Source organism: Ambystoma mexicanum, chromosome 2q, assembly GCF_040938575.1.
Source record: "Ambystoma mexicanum isolate Mex_15411 chromosome 2q, UKY_AmexF1_1, whole genome shotgun sequence".
Lineage (NCBI taxonomy): Eukaryota > Metazoa > Chordata > Amphibia > Caudata > Ambystomatidae > Ambystoma > Ambystoma mexicanum.
Genome location: NC_090924.1, coordinates 402,128,168 through 402,148,699, shown reverse-complemented (window position 1 = coordinate 402,148,699; position 20,532 = coordinate 402,128,168). Strand labels below are relative to the sequence as shown.

Genomic DNA, 20,532 nt, shown 5'->3' with positions numbered 1-20,532 from the left:
GACTGTAATGCACTCCTGCGGGACACTTCAGGACCACAGACTGTAATGCACTCCTGCGGGATACTTCAGGACCACAAACTGTAATGCACTCCTGCGGGATACTTCAGGACCACAGACTGTAATGCACTCCTGCAGGATACTTCAGGACCACAAACTGTAATGCACTCCTGCGGGATGCTTCAGGGCCACAGACTGTAATGCACTCCTGCGGGACACTTCAGGATCACAGACTGTAATGCACTCCTGCGGGACACTTCAGGACCACAGACTGTAATGCACTCCTGCAGGATACTTCAGGACCACAGACTGTAATGCACTCCTGCGGGATACTTCAGGACCACAGACTGTAATGCACTCCTGCGGGACACTTCAGGACCACAGACTGTAATGCACTCCTGCGGGGTACTTCAGGACCCAGGACCACAGACTGTAATGCACTCCTGCGGGATACTTCAGGACCACAGACTGTAATGCACTCCTGCGGGACACTTCAGGACCACAGACTGTAATGCACTCCTGCGGGATACTTCAGGACCACAGACTGTAATGCACTCCTGCGGGACACTTCAGGACCACAGACTGTAATGCACTCCTGCGGGATACTTCAGGACCACAGACTGTAATGCACTCCAGCGGGATACTTCAGGACCACAAACTGTAATGCACTCCTGCGGGATACTTCAGGACCACAGACTGTAATGCACTCCTGCGGGACACTTCAGGACCCAGGACCACAGACTGTAATGCACTCCTGCGGGACACTTCAGGACCACAGACTGTAATGCACTCCTGCGGGACACTTCAGGACCACAGACTGTAATGCACTCCTGCGGGACACTTCAGGACCACAGACTGTAATGCACTCCTGCGGGACACTTCAGGACCACAGACTGTAATGCACTCCTGTGGGATACTTCAGGACCACAGACTGTAATGCACTCCTGCGGGATACTTCAGGACCACAGAGACTGTAATGCACTCCTGCGGGATACTTCAGGACCACAGACTGTAATGCACTCCTGCGGGACACTTCAGGACCACAGACTGTAATGCACTCCTGCGGGACACTTCAGGACCACAGACTGTAATGCACTCCTGCAGGATACTTCAGGACCACAAACTGTAATGCACTCCTGCGGGATACTTCAGGACCACAGACTGTAATGCACTCCTGCGGGATACTTCAGGACCACAGAGACTGTAATGCACTCCTGCGGGATACTTCAGGACCACAGACTGTAATGCACTCCTGCAGGATACTTCAGGACCACAGACTGTAATGCACTCCTGCGGGATACTTCAGGGCCACAGACTGTAATGCACTCCTGCGGGATACTCCAGGAGCAGAGACTGTAATGCACTCCTGCGGGACACTTCAGGACCACAGACTGTAATGCACGCCTGCAGGATACTTCAGGACCACAGACTGTAATGCACTCCTGCAGGATACTTCAGGACCACAAACTGTAATGCACTCCTGCGGGATACTTCAGGACCACAGACTGTAATGCACTCCTGCGGGACACTTCAGGACCCAGGACCACAGACTGTAATGCACTCCTGCGGGATACTTCTGGACCACAACCCTCAGACTCTGACCAGTGGAGATAAAAGAATTTCAGTATTGAGTTTCAGGCTTTGTGATAAATAACCAAATGCTATACAGTACAGCAGACATTTTTCTAGTGGCGGGCCCTGTTGAAGCAGCTGCTGTTCAGGTAGGTGTTGACTATGGGTTCCAGCAGAGGTAAGATCAGGAAGCAGAGGCGATTCGCAATGAGTGTGAACTGAGAGAAAGTAATGAAAAAAATACAGGGGACCTCTGTCTTTTGCCGATTCTACCCACTTGGCTGTCAACCTGGCCCATCCACAACCCCTTGAAACATGTGCTGCACTTTGTTCCCTCCCGCCTACCTCATTTCCTGCTGGAGTTAAGAGTTCCGCTACTTTTTCTGGCACACTTCTACCACTGGGAAGAGAGGAGCAGCGACTCTGAGTCGCTGTACATATTTAGAAACATGGATAATGGCAGCTGCGTGAGGGAGGACGTTCTGGATGAGCAACCTAAGAGTGGCCGGCCATCTCATTAAGTGCTGAGTAGAGCCAGGCGAGTATTAGCTTGCACCCTGAGAGACGTCTGCCTGGTGGGGAACATTGGAGTTCTGTGGTCTGAATATACACCGAAAGGAAGGTGGAACGACAAGACCACGGCCTTCAAACCTGAAGTGCGGTTACTCCTACTCAACAGGAGGGAGGCCTAGCACAACTATTGGGCGGCTCAGAAACAAGTGCCCTTGATCTGAGCTTGCAGGTGGGAGAGGTAAAGGACGTGCTGGGCTCTATGCATGTGTGTGAGCAGCTTCCTCTGGAGAATTGTCCCGGTTAGAAAAGAGAGAAAAACGTCATTGTGCGCATGTAATTAAACAAGGCAACAGCTTTATTTTACAGATATAAAGAGATACATTGTGTGTGGGTGATAATATAGAGTGATGATGGGAGCTGAGCTGCCAGTGTAGGATCTTATTTACAATGAGTTAAATGTGGGGGTATATGATGGCCTCAGCGAGAACCCTTACAGGAGACTCAAGACTCTCAGACGTGAGCCAGATCTCCTTAAGTTCCAGAAGCTTCTCAAGACCCTCCTGCTTCCCTCTCCCCCTCCCCTGCTAATGTTCCCCTCTGCCTCTATTTGAATGTCTGGCTTGTTCCTTCAGATTCTTACAGGGCACCAAGCCCTCCTCGACCAGTCTTCCCCTGCACTTGGTCTCACCTGGGCCACTCTAAACCTGCACTTGCCCTGCTGGGTTACCTCCCCTGCACTAGCCTGCCTGGACCTGGACCCTTTGAGCCCTTCCAGGCCAGTCCTTCGCACTTAGATCGTGGATCCTCTTCCCCGGCACTTACTGCTTTCCCCTGGCACCTGTCCACCTGGCCTCCCTTTGACACACGCATAACCCTGGGCCCTCCACCCTGACCGGCACTCCCCCACCCCGCTCCGCTCTTCCCCGCACTTGCACGTTCCCAATAACACAAGGCGTAGTAGGACCGTTTTTTAACTTCTTAAACTGTTTCAATACTCGTGTCACATCGCAGAGGGAGAGTCTCATGGCCCCCGCCCTCCAGAAACAATAGCTCTGTGTCAAGTGCCTGGTTTCTTCACTGCTGAGTTCGAGATCGTGGCGATGCAGCCCTTGTTCTTCCTTGATAATCCAGAGCGCCGCCAGGTCGCAGTGTAGTGCAGGGACTAACCCCCCAAGCACCCCTCCCTGTGGAGTAACCAGAAAAAGGGCACCTGGGGGCTGACTGCCTACACCACGGAGCAGGAATAGCGCAAGGCGCTGGCCGGGGAAGCTGGCTGGTAGATTAACAGCATGGCGATGGACAGGGTGTTGACTAGTTGCGATGGTAACCACAGAGGAGATTGCGACGTAGAGAGCAACAGCCAGACAGGTATCCATGAGCAGGTAAATGAGGGCAAGGGCAGAGAGGCAGTGGGAGATAGCAGGCGTACTGAAAGGAGGCAGGAGGAGAGGAAAAGGTTAGGCAACCAAGGCACAGAGGACCAAGGAAGCACAGAAGAACAAGGTCAAAGACCAGTAGACGGGTACCAACATACAGAGCGCCTTAATACGCGTCCGTGTGTGGGAGCATGGGGTTTAAATACCCCAGTGGTCCGAGGGCTGTGAAACCGGCTGCATACATCATTGTCATAGCTGCAGATGACGCTGCATGCTCTGTGCATGCATGGGAGGTAGAAACCAGCTCCCCGTGCATGCGCAATGCCCCCAAGATGGCGGCGCCCACATCAGGACCGTCAGAGTCCCTCTCGCAGTTGAGCTGACGTCCATACCATTTCCAGCAGCAGCCGCCGCCTGACCAACCAAGCCCCCTTCTGCTGCAGACACCAACAAGGACAGATCCACCAGGCAGGACACCACGGATACAGAGGCATAGACAGGGTAGGGCCTGAGTGGGCAAGGCCCACCCAAAATCTGTAAAGGGCCACTTAGCAGCACTGTATGGGCATTTATAGATGTTATTGTCATTGCAGTGGGCCCAGCAACATTAGTTTCAGGCCCCAAATGTTAGACAATCCTGGCTACACTTCTGCACGGATATGCCAGTAGCATGACACCCTGGCCTTAATGGCCTCACTTCCAGCTGCATGACACATTTTGGGATGTAATGGGCAAACAACAGTGCTCTAAACACATCTGCCACCTGAACATCCTCAGGAAGTGAAGACAGAGTTGTGTGGTTACCAGTGTTGAAAGCTACTGAGGGGTTTAGTAGTACATACAGCGCTAAGGCTCTCCATAATGTTTGATGCAGGACATTACCGTGGGTACAGAGCAGGCGGGTCCACGCCACTATTTATGTGGACAGAAGATGGACCAGCTATAAAGCCGACACCCAGGCATTGTGGAAGGCCACAATGTCTGACCACCCCTGGGCGAAAGAACACACTGTCACCAAGCTATAAGGTGTTACAATACAGCACTGCTGCATTTTCCACTATTCTCAGAAAAAAAAATCCCCCAGAGTGGAACATGACAGACAAATGATCGCCCTGTGAGCACAAGCAGATCCAAAAGACCATGGAAATAATGAACAATACTTTTTTAGTAATACTGCATAACCTACAACAAGGTCACTTAAGGTACCAGTCTCAGAAAAGCGGTAGTGTTAAAAAGGTAGAGGCTGATAGCTGGTAAGAAGATTGGTGGTAGGGATAGGTGGGCTGATGAAGGCCTTGAAAAGCCTCGGTGTGGCGGCATTGTGAAAGTGCATGTCTTGAGAACATCCGGCAATCGTTACTCGCCCTAGACCTACTCTTCCTCGTCACACTCCTAACATGATTGAGGTATCCCCACTTCTCAAAAGGCTTGATCCTTTCCTAATTGCAGAATTTATGTTTACGTTGGTGTGTTAGCCCCTCCACCTCTCCACCTGGGCGATAAGAGAGTCCTTTACCCGCAATGCCCCCTGTTTTACCCATGCTTATTCTTGAAGCCAAAGCCTCTAGTGTAGGGGAGGGTGGCTGGTTTGGGAGGGGCTGTGGTGAGGAAAGGTAGGAATAGGGATAATGGAGATTACCAGATGTTATTGAGGTATTACCCCCATGCCCTTCTTCCCCGTCCCGGCCCTAACAAGCCTGAGAAATACCAAAACAGTAGACTTTGGCTACAGATCAGATCCGCAACCACCATGTAGATGCAGCAAACATGTATTTGATGAACAGAAAATCAAACCGAAGATGATGACCATGTTATTTTCCCACATCGTCCAAATCTCCCACACTGAAGCGGTTATCCTTTTTGTCCATAAGATGCAGTCTGTAGTGGGAGAAAAATGTTTGCAGGGCAGCCCAAGTGGCTGCCTGGCAGATTTCGGTAAAAGGCATCCTATTGCGTTCAGCCAATGAAGCTGGCTGGCTCTGGTCGATCTGCTGTTGATGCCCTGAAGCAGCGAGATTTGGGTTGACGAATATGCAAGGCATATGGCAGCCCTAATCCATGTGTGGCCCTGCCTGCAGTGCAAAGCTAGGCCTCGATTCCAATTCCAATATGGTTGCTGCTATCTAATATGATGCTTGAATCCCCATGTACGCTAGAGCAGAAACATACACCACCCTCCCCTCACTATAGCCCCTGTCAATATCCCCCTCCCCCTGTACCATCCCTTAGTCCCTACTGCACACTTCCAGGCATCTGCCTCATCCGAAAACACTGAGGGGCCTGGGCCGAACATCCGCCCCTTCCCAACACTTAACAGGCGAACACGGGCAAGCATGGTCTGGATCTGCCTCTTCCAGTGCTGCCCTTTGCCTAGGGACCCTTTGCCTAGGAGCCCTTTGCCTTGGGGCCCTTACCCGACGGGCTTCCCAGACAGAAGCTACTCTGGGAAGGTGTCTTAGAAGGAAGGACAGGCCAATCAGGGGTGGTTGGAGGGATAGCAGGCGGGCCGGGAGGCAGAGAAGGAGGTTACTCAGAGACTATGGGGGTGAGAGATGGCGCAGGAGAGCGCCAAAAATGTTTTTGCAAATAAAATTGCACTAAAACAAAGATTGAGATGAGAGGGGGAAAAGGCACACTTACCCAAACGCACCTCAAGCTAAATCCGGTGCACGCCTTGGTGTTACAGGGCCTAGAGCCTTGCTTAGCCTTGCTCACCTAAAAGGGTCAATCAGGGGTGGTGGGAGGACTAGCAGGCAAAGCGGGGGGCAGAAAAGGAAGCAGCCTCAAGAGAGGACTGTGGGGGTGAGAGATGGCAAAGGAGAGTCCCGAAAAAGCTTTTCCCAAAAGAATGGCACTAAAACAAAGATTGGGCAAGTGTGCCTGTTCCCCACTCATCTCAAACACACCTAAAGCTAAATCCTGTGCACCACTTGGTGTTAGAGGGCCTGTAGCCTTGCTATGCCTTGCCCAGCAAAAACCGGCCATTCAAGGGTGGTGGGAGGGCTAGCAGGCAATGGAACCACCAGCTGTTTAGTATATCTTGAACACTAACCTGACATTTGAGATAAATTAAGACTTTTTGCTTTACTTACCTTGGTAAGCTCAGTTATTTTGGGGGCACTGGCCAGCTCATATGGTAAAGGGGAGGTTCAGGGTTCCATTTCACGATCTCGTAATATACTTCAAATTAATGTAGCATACACCATCTTACAGTGGAGTAACATCCTTTTTGGTGCAACTAAGATATAAAAGTTACTCACTGTAGTGACCAGAGTACTTGTAGATCTTAGTCCCCTTTCCTCCATCCCCATGGGTGTCCCCAGGTATGGCGATGGCACCGGAACCGCTGGCAGCGAAAAAAGAGAGCCCCCTTCAAATCTAGCACAGCGTGTGGGAGCACGGCACTGGCTCACACAACGACATTGCCTGTAACTCGCTGATCCTATGCGCAGAGGTGAGAGCCACCAGCAGAACTGACCGGAGTGTAATCCACCAAATGTTGCCTGAAGTCATTGGCTGAAATGGCTTGCGCCATTTAGGGGTGTTAGGTGAAAAGATCTTTCAACGGGTTAGCTGCTGAGAAGGTCTGGTAGGCCCCAATAAACTCTAGATAAGCATGGCAAGCATCCACTTGTACCCTGGAGTGGGCCAGATAAGCAAAGACACCACGTCATCCAGGGTGCATGTGAGGGGGTCTACACCCTCCTCCCACGTCCACTGGCAGAATCTGGTCCATTTACATTTGTATTGTGAGCGAGTGGAGGGTGTCCTGGCAACCTGGATAATATCCTAATTGCTTGCTGAGAAGAATGCAGGTTGACGCCTAAGCTGATCGGGAGCCAAGCCAAGAGGGACAGCCTGCTTGATCTCGGTGCTCCACCGCCCCGTATTGTTGAGTGAGGAAGCCTCTGCTGAGGATCGGGAGATGGACCAGGCATCACGACTTCACCTAGAGGAGGGCCGAGAACCACGCTCTCGATGGCCAGTGAGGGGCGAGTAGGATTAGAGTGCATCCCACTGAGCTTTGTAACTTGCGGAGGGTCCTCCGGAGCAGAGGAGGGGAGGAAAGGCATATCATTTGCAGCCATCCCAGCAGAGTTGGAACGCATCCCCCAAGGAGCCCTTCCCCTACCCCTACCCTGCCCATGATGCAAAGAGGGGGACATTTGGAGTCCTGCAGAGAGGCAAATGGGTCCAGATCCGGGAAGCCCCATCTCTGAAAGAGAGGTGACAAGGAGTTGGAGTAATTCCCACTCATATGTGTTGTAGCCCAGGTTTCTCAGTCTGTCTGCCTCCGCATTGCTGTCCCCCGAGAGATGAACTGCTGAGATTCAAATCCTCTCCGACAGGGCCCATTCCCAGATTTAAAACACCTTCATGCAGAGGGGAGGAGGCCAGGTCCCCACTGTTTGTTCAAGTAGAAGATTGTGGTTGAATTGTCGCTCCTGACCAAGACTGCCTTGCTCCTGATTAAGGGCAGAAAAGCTTTGAGACACAGGCCCATCGCCCTGAACTCCAGAGGGTTTATATGATGGGAGGCCTCCTCCCTTGACCACGAGCCGTGGACCAAGTAATTCCCCAGCATTGCCCCCCATTCCTGAAGAGATGAGTCTGTAATCACCCACTGCCACATTACAGTCGAGGAGCCACCAACCGAGGTCCAGGTGAAGAGCAGATAGAATGAGCAGTCTGACTGCGACCCCGTCTCTTGGTCCCAAGAGGACGCCAAATTGACTTAAATGCGCCCCATCTTGAGTCTGGCATACTGTGCTGTCAGGACATACCGCCATGAGCCCCAGCAAGTGCTGAAACCACCACGCGGAGGTTGCAGGATTGGATAGGAAGTGGAGAACTGCCCTCCGGAGAGACTTTAACTGGTCAGCTGTGGGGAAGACCCTCTGAGCCACTGTGTCCCATCTGACACCCAGAAACACAGGTTCCTGAGAGGGGAGCAACTGTGACTTCCTTTGGTTGAGCGAGAACCCCAGTTGGTAGAGAACATCTGCCAACCTCTGGCAGGAGTGGAGAACCCCCTCGGGAGAGCTGGCCCTCACTAGCCAATCATCCAATTAACTGTGGTGGCCTACCCAATCGAAAGAAGGCCTGCCACTGCGTTCATATGTTTCGTGAACACACGAGGTGCCGCATTGAGCCCGAATTGCAGAACCTTGTATTGGAAATGGTGCAACATAATAGTGAACCGCAGGAACATCTGGTGCGGTTGGAAGATGGGGACATGCAGATGCACATCCTTCATTTCTAAGCAACACATCCAGTCTCCTGCTCACAGAGAGCGTGTAGATTCTCCAGTTGGAGAATCAGCAGAAACTAGGCCAGTAAGGTGAAATCACAATAAGGGAGTGGCCCTCTGCTTTAACTCTCGCCAATGCCCGGTGGGGGGAGGTATACAGCAAAAGAGACCGCCGCTGAAGAGTGAATGCTTCTGTCCCACATGCTACCAGGTCCAGAGTCGTGAAACAGAAGCTTAATACCCTGGCCACATACCACATACAAATAAGTCTAGGTTGGGCCACCCAAATGCTCTGTGAGCCATCCTGAAAACACTGGAGGGTGAGAGAGAGGAACCCTCAGGAAAGTGAGACTCAACTGAGGCGGCTTGTCCTCGGTTCTCTGCAAAACTTACGTGAGAGGAGAAAAAAAAGCAAAACGATGGAATTCTGAGTTGTGCTGCCAGATAGTACCTCTCCAGGTCCAGTAATTGGACCCCGCCCTCTTTATACAGTAGTGTTGGTGTGGTCAGAGATAGCCTGTTCTAGCGGGGCCCCAGAGTAACTCTCTCAGTAGTTATCCCTGCTGAAGGAGATCCCCGACACCCTTGCGTAGTTCTTCAGTACTTCTAATATCATTGGCACATTGCGGTATAGATCCCGCAGATATAGCAGCACATCGTCTGCATATAGGGACACAACATGTAGACCCCACCCATTCCGATACCAGCGTCGAAGAACTGTTTCCTGAGATATATTGCTATAGGCTCTAATCCCAGGATGTAGAGCATTGTTGACAGCGGGCAACCTTGCCTGGTGCCCCTTTGGATATTCCATGGTGCTGACACTGTTCTGCCTGTCTTTACCATCGCCACCGGTGCTTCATAGAGTATCTTAATCCACCCAATAAAATATTTGCCCAGCCCAAACTCCCTCAAGACGGTTATCGGCCATTCCCAGTATATGGCATCGAACACCTTTATGGCGTCTAGGGAGACTACAGCATATTGCTGCTACGAGACTGCTGTTTGTGCAATAATGTGTTGCAGCCTTCGTAAGTTTATTACAGTGTTCCTTCCTGGTATGAACCTGGTCTGGTCTTCATGCACTATGGTCCCTATAACTTTCGACAACCGTTTAGCCAGTATGGCCATCAGTATTTTAATGTCATAGTTCAACATTGCCAGCGGTCTATATGAGCCGCACTCATTTATGGGTTTATTGGGTTTGGGTATTGGGACCACTAGTGTCTCCCTCATGCTTCTCGGTAACACCTTTGTTTCGAATGCCTCCTTATAGACCTCGTGTAGGACCGGGACTAGTTCGGTACAGTACGCCTTGTAGAACTCAGGGGGTAACCCATCACTCCCTGGGGCCTTGCAGGTGGACAGTGACTTGATCGCATCACTTATGTCGTCAGCTAATAGCTCCCCATTCAGCATTTCCCATTGGGCATCATCTAGTGAGGGTAGGCCTATTTCTTCCAACGCATAAAGAATTTCATTCTGGGATATTAGCGTGTTGTGGCGGTACAATCGGGAGTAAAATTTGCTGAAAGTGTCATTAATCAACAATTGTGTCTTGTGTACAGAGCCAGATTTGTCTTTTATTTCTGTGATGAAGTGTCTAGGGTTCTCCCTTTTGCACAGCCATGACAGTAACCTGCTGGGTTTATCTCCCTCCGAGTGTGCCCTGGTGTTTTTTGCAATGTAGTAAAATGTTGTTAGTCTAGCCCAGGCATTCTGACAAACATCTCTTGCTGTAGCCAGCTCCAGTTCGTTCTCCCTAGTTTTGCGGGTAGAGGCCTCCATCCTTGGATCCTGTGTTGATGCGCACTTCGTCTTTTTTCACTTCAACCAGAATTCATGGCTTGGGAGGAGCTGGCCCACTCTCTGTATACTGTTGACAAATTCCTTTGCCATTCGAGCTTGAGCATCCAGTCGTCTAGGTATGGATAAACTGTGCTGGCTTCCTCCGGCAAGATTGCCACCAAGGGAGCCAGTATGTTGGTGAAAATGTGCGGGGCAGACTTGAGCCCAGTATTGAAACTGTTGTTACCCAATTCAGAATCATAAGCAACTCTGATGCCTGATTGTATGCAGGTGCTAAATTGAGAGACACCAGGAAGCTCCCCTCAGAGATCAGAGGTAGGATTACTGCAGAGTTGCCTTTGTGAAATAGACAGTTTGATGTACATGTTCAGTATCAGCCGGAACCCACAAGAGGACTCATGGGCCATGAAAATGATTGAGAAGGGACCCCTCTGCTCTTCCTGGCAGGGAACATGAATGACGACTTGTTTGGAACAATACTGATATGGCCCCCTGCGTAGGTCTTGTCGTATGGTATCCTTTGGCCTCTGGCTGGAGCTACCTTGCATGAAAATGGCTTCAGGAAGACCCTTTTCCCCAAAGAGAAGGCACCCTGCTAAGGCTTTTCCCTGAGATGTGGGTCATGCTTCCTGTCCTTGAAGGCGCAGTAAACCTTAGTCCTCCAGTTAGTCACCATAAATGTGAACAGCTTAAGCAGAAGTCTGTAGAGCAATCCCATGCCGGTCCAGCCCTGTATTCCACTCCCTCACGAATATGTCCTAGCTCTGACTTATGCTAAATTGGGAAAAACTCCATTTGCCCCTTGATGGCCTCCATTAGGTCAGCATAGTCCTAGACCTGATTTGCACAGCCATTTCGTGCCTGCCAGAAGAAACTCTGAAATTCTGTAGTGTATGTGGCATACACATTTGCTCTTAGAGCCAAATGAATCCCAGCAAAAGATTTTAAGTTTAGAGTCAATTTTCCTATCAGTGAGATCTCTGATAGTAGCCTCCTTTGGAGTCATGGAGAAATGACCTGTAAGACTTCATAAGATGGAGTCAATTTCTAATGACTCTGGCATCTTATCCTCCAAACCAACTGTAAAGGCTGGAGGGGGTATCTGTACTCCTGCTCTCTATATGACAGAGTAGAAGCACAGACAAGATTCTCTATGCGGTAGCGAAGGACGAGCAATCAAAGCTTAAGCTCTCGGGAGGTGATGCGGGCTGGTGCTTAAGTAGAGTGTAGTCCCCAAGGGTATACAATCTTTCCATCGAATAATTTCCATCGAATCATTATCCATCAAAATGCATTCATTGAAATGCTTTTCCATTGAAAAACATATTCATTGAATGAATTTCGATGGATTTCCAACTCAAACATACCTTTAAAATAGATGCATGGATGTTTGGGTTGGTAATTCAATGGGTTGAGGAAAGGGGTCATTTTGTTGGTAATTCAATGGGTTGGGGAATGGGGGTTGCGGGGTGGATTGGGGGACCCCTGGGGTTTGGGGGGGTTTGCCCCCCCCAATAAACACCACAGGTTAGAGGGTGCTGTCCAGTGCTGAAATACATTCTAGATTTCAGCACTGGACAAGGGTTACATTTTGAAAATGGGGGTTGGAGAAGGGGCTTGGGGGAGGATATCTGGGGGTTGGGGTGACCCCCACAATAAACAATAAACCCCACACGTTAGAGGAAGCTGGCCAGTGCTGAAATACTTTATAGATTTCAGTGCTGGACAGCTCCCTGTAACGTTATAACGTTATGCATGTTTCATAGACTTTCCAGGCAAAAAAAATGTAAAGTGTTTATATAACGAAACCCTGTTCGATGAAAGGGTTTCGATGCATAAACACTTTGCACTTTATGTATGGGAATTTGATGAAACATCTTTCAATGGAAAAGATTTGATGGTACGAACCCTTGATGGAAACCTTTCGATGGAAAGACTAGTAACCGTCCCCAAGCAGCCACAAAGGAATGTCCACACACTGTGTTAGTGATAACACAGTTCTTTATATAAATAAGGTTCACGTTATGTACACAATTACAATAACACACTTTGTGCTCCAACAATTCTAAAATGGTAAATGTATACAGTCTCAATGTGGTATCACAATTACTCTTGATTCCATTAAAATGCACCAACTACTGACAGTCTCAAATGGCATACAAATCAATATAGCAAAAAGTATCAATAGTAGACTTAGGAGGAAAACAAGTTGGTTAGACAATTGGCAGAATACTGGGCCCCTACCATCAGGCACATTTCTGTGTGAGGATCCCCCCACCTGGGTGGGCAACCTGTAAATAAGATATTAAACAAGCCTAGTCCATATATTGTCAATTAGAGTCTTATTTCCTTCTACAAAAAATGTTCTACTACCCCAATGTACCTGGTTTAGCAGAGTTCGATGTCGGTTCATCGACGGATCCTTCTTGAGTGAACTCCCTTAAGGCAGGAGCCACGGATTGTCAAGATCCCACAAGAAAAGGTGAACAAAGGCGCCAAGGCAGCAGCTTCAGACCTGGCAGTGCTCGTTGACGATCGGTCGTGGACGTCCTGCGAAGATGAGGCAAACAGTGCACCTCAACGACGATAGTTTGTTGCCGCAAAGAGTCAATGAAGAACTTTGGCCCAGCAAGGGCGTTGTGTCGTCGGCGGCTGGTGTCGGCGATCGTGACTCGAACACGGCTGGCTTCCGTATCTTTGTCGGCGTCTTTGAGGACTTCGAGTGGTGGGAAACCCACCAGCGGATTCTCCATGGTTCGTCGGCGACCTTGACTTTCTCCGGCGGGACAAATCGGTCGACGGTGATGAGCAAGGGGAGTCCTTGGTTCAAAGTGTTTTAAGGCAATGGAGCGTTGTGGCTCTGGTAGTCGGCGGAACAGCATCAAGCTGTCCCTGCTTCTGGGCAACACTGCTTTGATGGGCCTCGAGAGGTTACGGCGATCCTCTGAACCCTGGTCGACGACGGTGGACAGATGTCTGGGCACTTCTCTTCAGATTCTGCAGCAGTCCCCGTCTCCGGTCGACAGCTTTTCAAAGGCTGACTTCCAGGGCGCTTTGGTGAAGGTTAGCTGGTGCACGATGGTCCCTCGTAGCTCGGGAAGAGGTCTCCTAGCCAGGTACTCTCCTGGATCCGTTTCTTGAAGGCACGGCAGCTTTCAGATTGCGTCGAAGGGCACAGCGGTTACCCTTCTTCCGGCTCGGCTTCGAGAGTAAGCATCCAAGTTTCGACGTGAGCTTCTGAATGATTTCCACCAGTGAGAGGCCCAGGGCTTTAAGTGGGGTAAGAAATCGAGGGGGGGCCCTCATTTGGGGGCATGGCTTGTGGGGGGCTTGGCCTAAAACGTACGCAAATCGTAAGGTATGCACACACACATATATATGCATTGTTGAAATATGCATTTCTATGTTTAGAAAAGATGGCTTGCAAAGTACACAAACCATAGTAAGGTAAGCACACAGATATATAACATGCATATATATGTGTGTGTGCATACCTTACGGTTTGCCTACTTTTCAGGCCATTTTTTTTTAAACATTTCGGTTTTATAAAAGATGGCTTTGAAAGTACACAATTCAAGCCATCTTTTATAAAGCTTTGACTACGGACAAAATTGTCCGTCGGCAAAGCTTTATAAAAGATGGCTTGAATTGTGTACTTTTCAAGCCATCTTTCATGAACCTCGAAAAATGTCAAGGAATCCCCAGGTTCGCCGAGGGTTAAAGACGCCTCGGCGACCTGGGGAAACAAAGGGACAGTAACTGCCTCTGGTAACCCCTCGCGCGAGAGGTCACCAGAGGCAGTTACTATGACTTACAGAAGTGGCAGCCAGGCACAGCATCGCTGTGGTTGGCTGCCACTTCTGTCAGATCGCCTGACTTCATGGCAGGCGCATCTCCCGTCGCGGCTGCCGCCGCGACGGGATATTGCATCCCGCCAATGTTGCGTGTGGTGGGATAGGGGCCCCGGCAGGGCCCCGGCTCAGTCCCACTTTTTGGAGACTGCCAGGGCCCGGCCCCAGCAGGTCCCGGACCCCTTAAAGCCCTGGAGAGGCACCCAGATATACTGTTTGGTCTCTCATTCACTCTGCTGGGTCACACTCAGACAACCAATCATTCAGAAGGGCATTCGTACAGGCAAGCAGCCAATCAGGCTCACAGTGCATTCAGGCCATTCTTCTCCATCCAGACACTCACAACAAGGAATGTGGATTCGACAAGCACCGTGCCATTCAGCACTCCACACTGCATTCATACCAGTTTCGGGCAAGGCTGTCTCAGACATTGTGTCACACCCCAGATACTAGACACCCGTAACATGAAATGCGTATTCGTCACACACTCCATTCACCCAGGTCCCACCCCACGGGCGTACCCACAACATAAAGTCATTGGGAAGGCTCCAGCCAGTCTGGCCTGGACTTCCACCCAACAGCCAGTCAGGGGGAGTGACAGAATCAGGGCTTCCGAGGACTTTGAAAAAACAAAGTAACCGGCAATAGAAAGCAAGAGGCCACAGGGGCCATCTTGTCTCCTATCAGGAATCAACTGATTCCAATGGCAGGGCCTGGGTATCCCAAAATGGAGGATACTGGGAGCACCTGTCAAAATCAGCATGGAGCTGCCACCAGCCCATACCCTGCTCTATGGGCCACACACAGGTACCCAAAAACATACACTAGGGGTACAGGGTTGTACCCCCACCCATGGGTGCCTTAAGGGTATCCCAAGGGTCTGTACACCAAACCAAAAAGAGGAAGAGCTGCACTGCCAGGAGTCCTACGTGGACTCCTGTGCAGAAAATAACACAGAACGCACATGATGAAAGGACTACAGGACAAGTAGGCCCTCTCCCTCCAATGCATTTCCAGCATCACCCCAACTAGTGGCTATATCTTTGGCATGAACTGTGGTAAACTGATCTTGTCAGTCTGGCCCCACTCCTTGTGCAGTTTTCTCAATTTCTTAGGGAAGAGGCAGAACCTCCTTGGCATTCCTCTTACACAGTCTGAGTTTTGATGCAGAATTGGTGGCGGTTTTGGTAGGTTAAGAAAGGGCCATGTTTGTCTTTACTCAAGCTTATACTACAGCTAGCCCCACCTTTGACCACACCCCTAAATTGATAAAGGTAAGAAAGACATAATCTCAGAAATAGGTAATTGGCAAATGCAACAGTTATGGGATGGTATCACATTGAGAGTCCTGATTGGTTGGCATATGTCTCACCAACGTTGAGCACATGGCAGGCCATCAGCACATGAGCAAAAATAGTGCTAGGGGGGGCGAAACTCAGAAGCTGCTTCTGTTTTTTTTTTACTTAATCTAAAAGAAATATATCTTACGCTTGGGAATTATTATCTTCTGTTCTCTTCTGAGCTATCCAGACCTCCCTTATTTCACACTAACCTTGGAAATAGGGCCGCAGAGCCATTGTCTGTCCTGCATGGATCTGTATTTTAGCTAATTCAGCAAGTTGCACTTCCCTGCAACTACAACGCTTCTCATTCCCTCTAATTCAGCTGCACGTCCACTTTATAAAAGATGGCCACTTGTTACTTTTGTGTTTGTACGTTTATCAAGCTTTATGTGTATATCGTTTCTTTTGCATTTCAGAGTTTACATTGGCTATATTGTGCTCTTCATGTCTATATGATGCAAGCAATATTCTTCGTGTCTAAATGCACATTTAACCAGGTGTTCGTGTTTCTTCATGGTGAGTGCATATCTGCTTTATGTCTATTGTACTTGCCTGTGTCAGTTGGCAGTGAGGTCACTTGCGCTCGTCATCTTCAGTTACATCAGGTTCATATTTTCTTGTATTGACTCGGGATAAGGCTGGTAGGATTGCCTTAGTGTATAGCGTTTCTCACCTTGACAGTACAGGGGCGGGGGAGGGGCAGTCGCCATGAATGACCTATTCATCCATCTATCGACAATATGATCCCTTTTGTGGATTATTTTTCTCATTGTCACCCCACAACGGAAACAGCCCTGCAAGAGATCTGCTGTTGGCTTAGTGCTACCCAGAAAATCAGATTCCAGAGTTCGTACACACTGACTTTCCTGAGTGCCTGATATCCCCATAACCTGGATGCACGCAACGGTTCCTGCCAAGTCTGGACTACGTATGCATGGGTTTTACTCCCTCATTGCCCATGCCCAGATGCACTGTGCTTGTTATAAGCAGACCCAGAACTGCATGCTTCCGGCTCCTCGTGGCTCTCGTAGGGGAATCACCCGAGATCTGCAAGCAACCCCCTTCTCTGCACGTCGTTGCATTGTGTGCAAGTCACCCCTTTCTGGTTTCCAGTGGGGAAGAGGAGGTGCTTACCCCCAATTCAGACGTATGTTAGTCAAGAATCAAGCCTGTTGCAAGGCAGGATTGCCTCAATCATGTTAGAAGTGGAAGGAGGAAGAGGGACATGAGGGTGATGGAGTGACCATTCCACAGGCAGCTGGTTATAGATGTGAAGTGCCTGTGCTCCCCCTACATTTGTACCATATTTTCTTGATGGTGAGGAGGTTCACAGAACGCAGTGTGCAGCTTTGTGGTATCTCTTGGTTCTTTTTTGTGGGTATGTTGGAGCCAGGGCCCTTGTGTGTGAGGTGTAACACTTTAAAGGAGCCAGTGAAACAACTCAGATGGGTGGGGATCCTTTTTGACTAGCTGGTGTATAATTGTTGGGTTCGGCAGCCATACTTGGTTAACGATGGTTAACAAATGACGGAAAGAACGTTTGCTGGTAGGTCCAAAAACCGGTCAGTCTAGAGGGGTAGGACCAAGAAGTCCTCAGATAAAGTCTAAAGAGAAATGACCACGAGGTCCCGGGATTGACCTCTGCGGCCGTCGAGGTGGCTACTTTTTTAGCAGCCAGAGAAGGCTTCCAGTATGTTCTAGTAGTTGACTTCTAAGGCTAGTTATCATACAAGGATAGCGAAGAGAAACGCTGAGGCCACAGACCGACATAGAGCAATAAGCCATTTGGGGAGGGCCCAAGCAGCTGAGGCTCACGCCCCACCTCTGCCCGAACAGGCACTTGGCCCATGTGTTGCCGTGGCAACAGCTGGTCAGCTGCAGGAACGCAGCGGCATACATGGACGGAAACATTGGGGGAGGTGGGGCCCGTGTAAACGCAACGTGTTTGTGGGTGTGTGGGCGGGAGTGGGGATGCCTGCAGCAGCTCTAACCGGCTGCGACGTGGGCACGGGATCCTCGGGAACGGCTAAAAACGGCCCGCGTTGGGAACTCTGGGGGGCGGGGTGGTTGAGGCACACTGGCAGAGCTCCGATCGGAATTCGGTACTGCGTTATGCATTTGCGCTGCATATCAGGCTTAAGAAGTCCTTGTAGAGCTGCGTACTCCAAGAAGTGACTTTCAGAAGTGGGTCAGACGAGGCGCGAGCCCCCAGGAGACCCGCGTGATTCAGTGTTTATAAAATGCATCCTCTAGTCTGCGGCATGCTGCTGCGCTCAGCCTCAGGGATGCCACAAGACGGCTAATATTAGCAACAACGGAAAATGACAGTTCTGTGGCGTGGCCTACATGCCAGTACATTGCGTGTAATGCCATATCATTGAACAGAATGCAATGGGTGCCTTGCACAGTGGTCTTTCTTTACCCCTCGCCTGTCCTACTCTCTGCAGCGTTCCCTCCCATTACCTCTTGGCTCCCTCCTTCCTTCCCCCCGTCTCTGTCACTCCCCCTTCGCTTTACCCCATTCTCCCTTGCGAGTCTGTTGTCTCTGTCTCGTATCTCCGATCCGCGCAGCCGCGCCTCGGTTCAGGGAACACACCGCATTAAACTGGATTACTCTCTTGCCCGTGCCCTCTGCTTCCTTGCCACACTCGGCTGGCCCTGCTGATTGTGGCGGGGAGTTGTGGGGAGGGGGCAATGGTTACTCTGCACCAGGAGAGCTGCAATCACATGCTTGGCATGCAGCTGGCCCTGACGCTGGGTGACCTTCAGATTTGACTGCGCATTGCTGCATATGCGCAGATGACAAAATAGAGAATGTGGAACGTTTCAATAGTGCTAGCTAAAAAGAGGGAACGTCACGGCGACCTCCAGGACTCCGGCTGTAAAAACATACATCAGCATATGTCCATCAGTGCACCAGGCGTGCCGGGCTTAAGTAGAAGGTGTGACTGTGATAGGCACAGCGTAACTACAGCAGTGCCACATGCACCAAGTGTAACAGATATCGTGTGCCCGACGCTGCGCGGCATGTAGGCACAGTGCGGCAGTAGCCCAACCTGCAGTGACATTGTGGCAGTGAATGTGCGACATGATCATGCGTTTTCAGAATATGACTAGATACACCGCATTGGTGGGGCCGTGTGGGAGTGCACCAGGCTTTTTATGCCTCTGCGGGAGTCATTCGTTTGGTGTAAATACTGCGTCACAACATTAAAGTTAATTGAACATTTTACAAGTACAGTGTGATAGGCCCAGTGCCCCATAAACTACCTTCGGCTCTTAGCTGCGCTTCACAAATTCGGAAATAAATAAACTCTTGTGTACTTTCAGTGTGGCCGCAAAAGTATCCAGCTGTACTAGGGTGACCAGATTTAAAAAGTAAAAAAAATAGGGACAGGGCAACTAACATAAACGTAGGACTAACTCTTGAAAGTGGCTGTCAAGGCAGTGCACTTCAGTAGAGGTTGGAGAAGAAGGGGGTTTATGTGTTACTGTTCAAATAAACACATTATAATTAATTTGTCACAAACTAAGACTATCTTAAGTTGTAAAATGCAGCATTTTTTCTGTGTGAGACCGAGTACCAAAAACTGGGACCGCTGCAGTTTCCAATGGAAACATAATCTTGAGAAAATGGGACAGAGCACCAAATGCCAGGACAGTCCCGGTAAAACTGGGACGTCTGGTCACCCTAAGCTGTACAGAAACCGCATGGCGGCAGCACTGCTGCACGTGCCAGGTGTACTGGGACAGTGTGGTGGCACTGGTGCTACGGTCATTAAGGGCAAAGGCAGCGTGGCAGTCTAGTTTGCACTGTCTAAAATGCAATTTAACAGACATGTAGTCTGTGTTGCTGACAACCCTCAGGCTCTCCCGGTGCTGAGGCTTGTCTGTAGTTCATATTCTGCTCACACCTGGGGTAATCAGCCTGGGTCTTTGGAAATGGAGAGAAAACAGATGGCTAACAGAAGAAGCGGGCGCCTAGGCGTGGAATTTAGGGAGATCAAGAAGAGGCGAGAAATGTACGTGTTTGCTTATGTGTCATTACTCCTACCTGTTGGCAGAGGCATTGCTAGGGGCGCTGAGGGGGCTATAGCCCCGGGTCTTTTGGTTGTAGGCCTGGATAGAAGCTCAGGAGTTACAACTAAAAAGGCTAGCTAGCCCCCAATCCCAAAATTAGCGTACCCCCGGATCTTTTCCAGACCTAGCAACACCCCTGTCTGTTGGGTCTATCGGATGGCAATGCTGAGCCAGTAGCTAGTGGTCGCCTTAAGGAGGTCTAGTGAGTTCTAGTGAGTGGTTGCATGGTGGGCCCAAGTGAACCTTTGAGGTAACGAAGCCGCATAAGATGTGGGACGGTAGACATTATTCCAGATCAAATAACCAAACCTTTAAAGCTCGGGACTGCCATGGCTTATGCTGTCCATCACAGCCGAGTGAAGAGTTGAGAGCGTGCACAGGTCAACAGGGAGTTGAGGGGGCATAGAGGAGGGAGAAAGTGTGATGGACAGGCCAGGTCCCTTGGAACCAAACCAGCTTGGCAGTCTTCGGGATCGAAGGCAAGAGCATTCAGTAATAGAGAGGGGAAGAGGGCCCCAGTTATCATGAAAGTCGAATAACTATTTATAGCAAGGTGTGGGAGGGGCTTAGGGGAATATTCGCTGAATGCTAAACATTTATTGAGAAAGTTCTGCAGGCAGGTGAACCCTTAACATAGAGTCCTAAAGAGTCCAAGGGAAAATAATGTTCCATTATGGAATCCACCTCAATATACCACCTGGAAAAGGGAGGGAAATCCCTTAGGAATCCTTAACAAACGC

At 50.0% G+C, this 20,532-nt stretch overlaps 1 protein-coding gene across 3 annotated transcripts in view; it reads left to right on the top strand.

Annotated features, from left to right (window-relative positions):
* Positions 1-20,532, top strand: part of LOC138569445 (leucine-rich repeat neuronal protein 1-like) — a 131,258-nt gene that overhangs the window by 83,699 nt on the left and 27,027 nt on the right. Inside the window, exon 2 of one of the 3 annotated variants that reach the window (XM_069647419.1) lies at positions 16,129-16,228. The exons of the other annotated variants lie outside the window; for them this stretch is intronic. The gene's annotated coding sequence lies outside the window, so the exon portion shown is untranslated. The remainder of the gene's footprint in view (positions 1-16,128; positions 16,229-20,532) is intronic. 3 annotated transcript variants of the gene reach the window in all.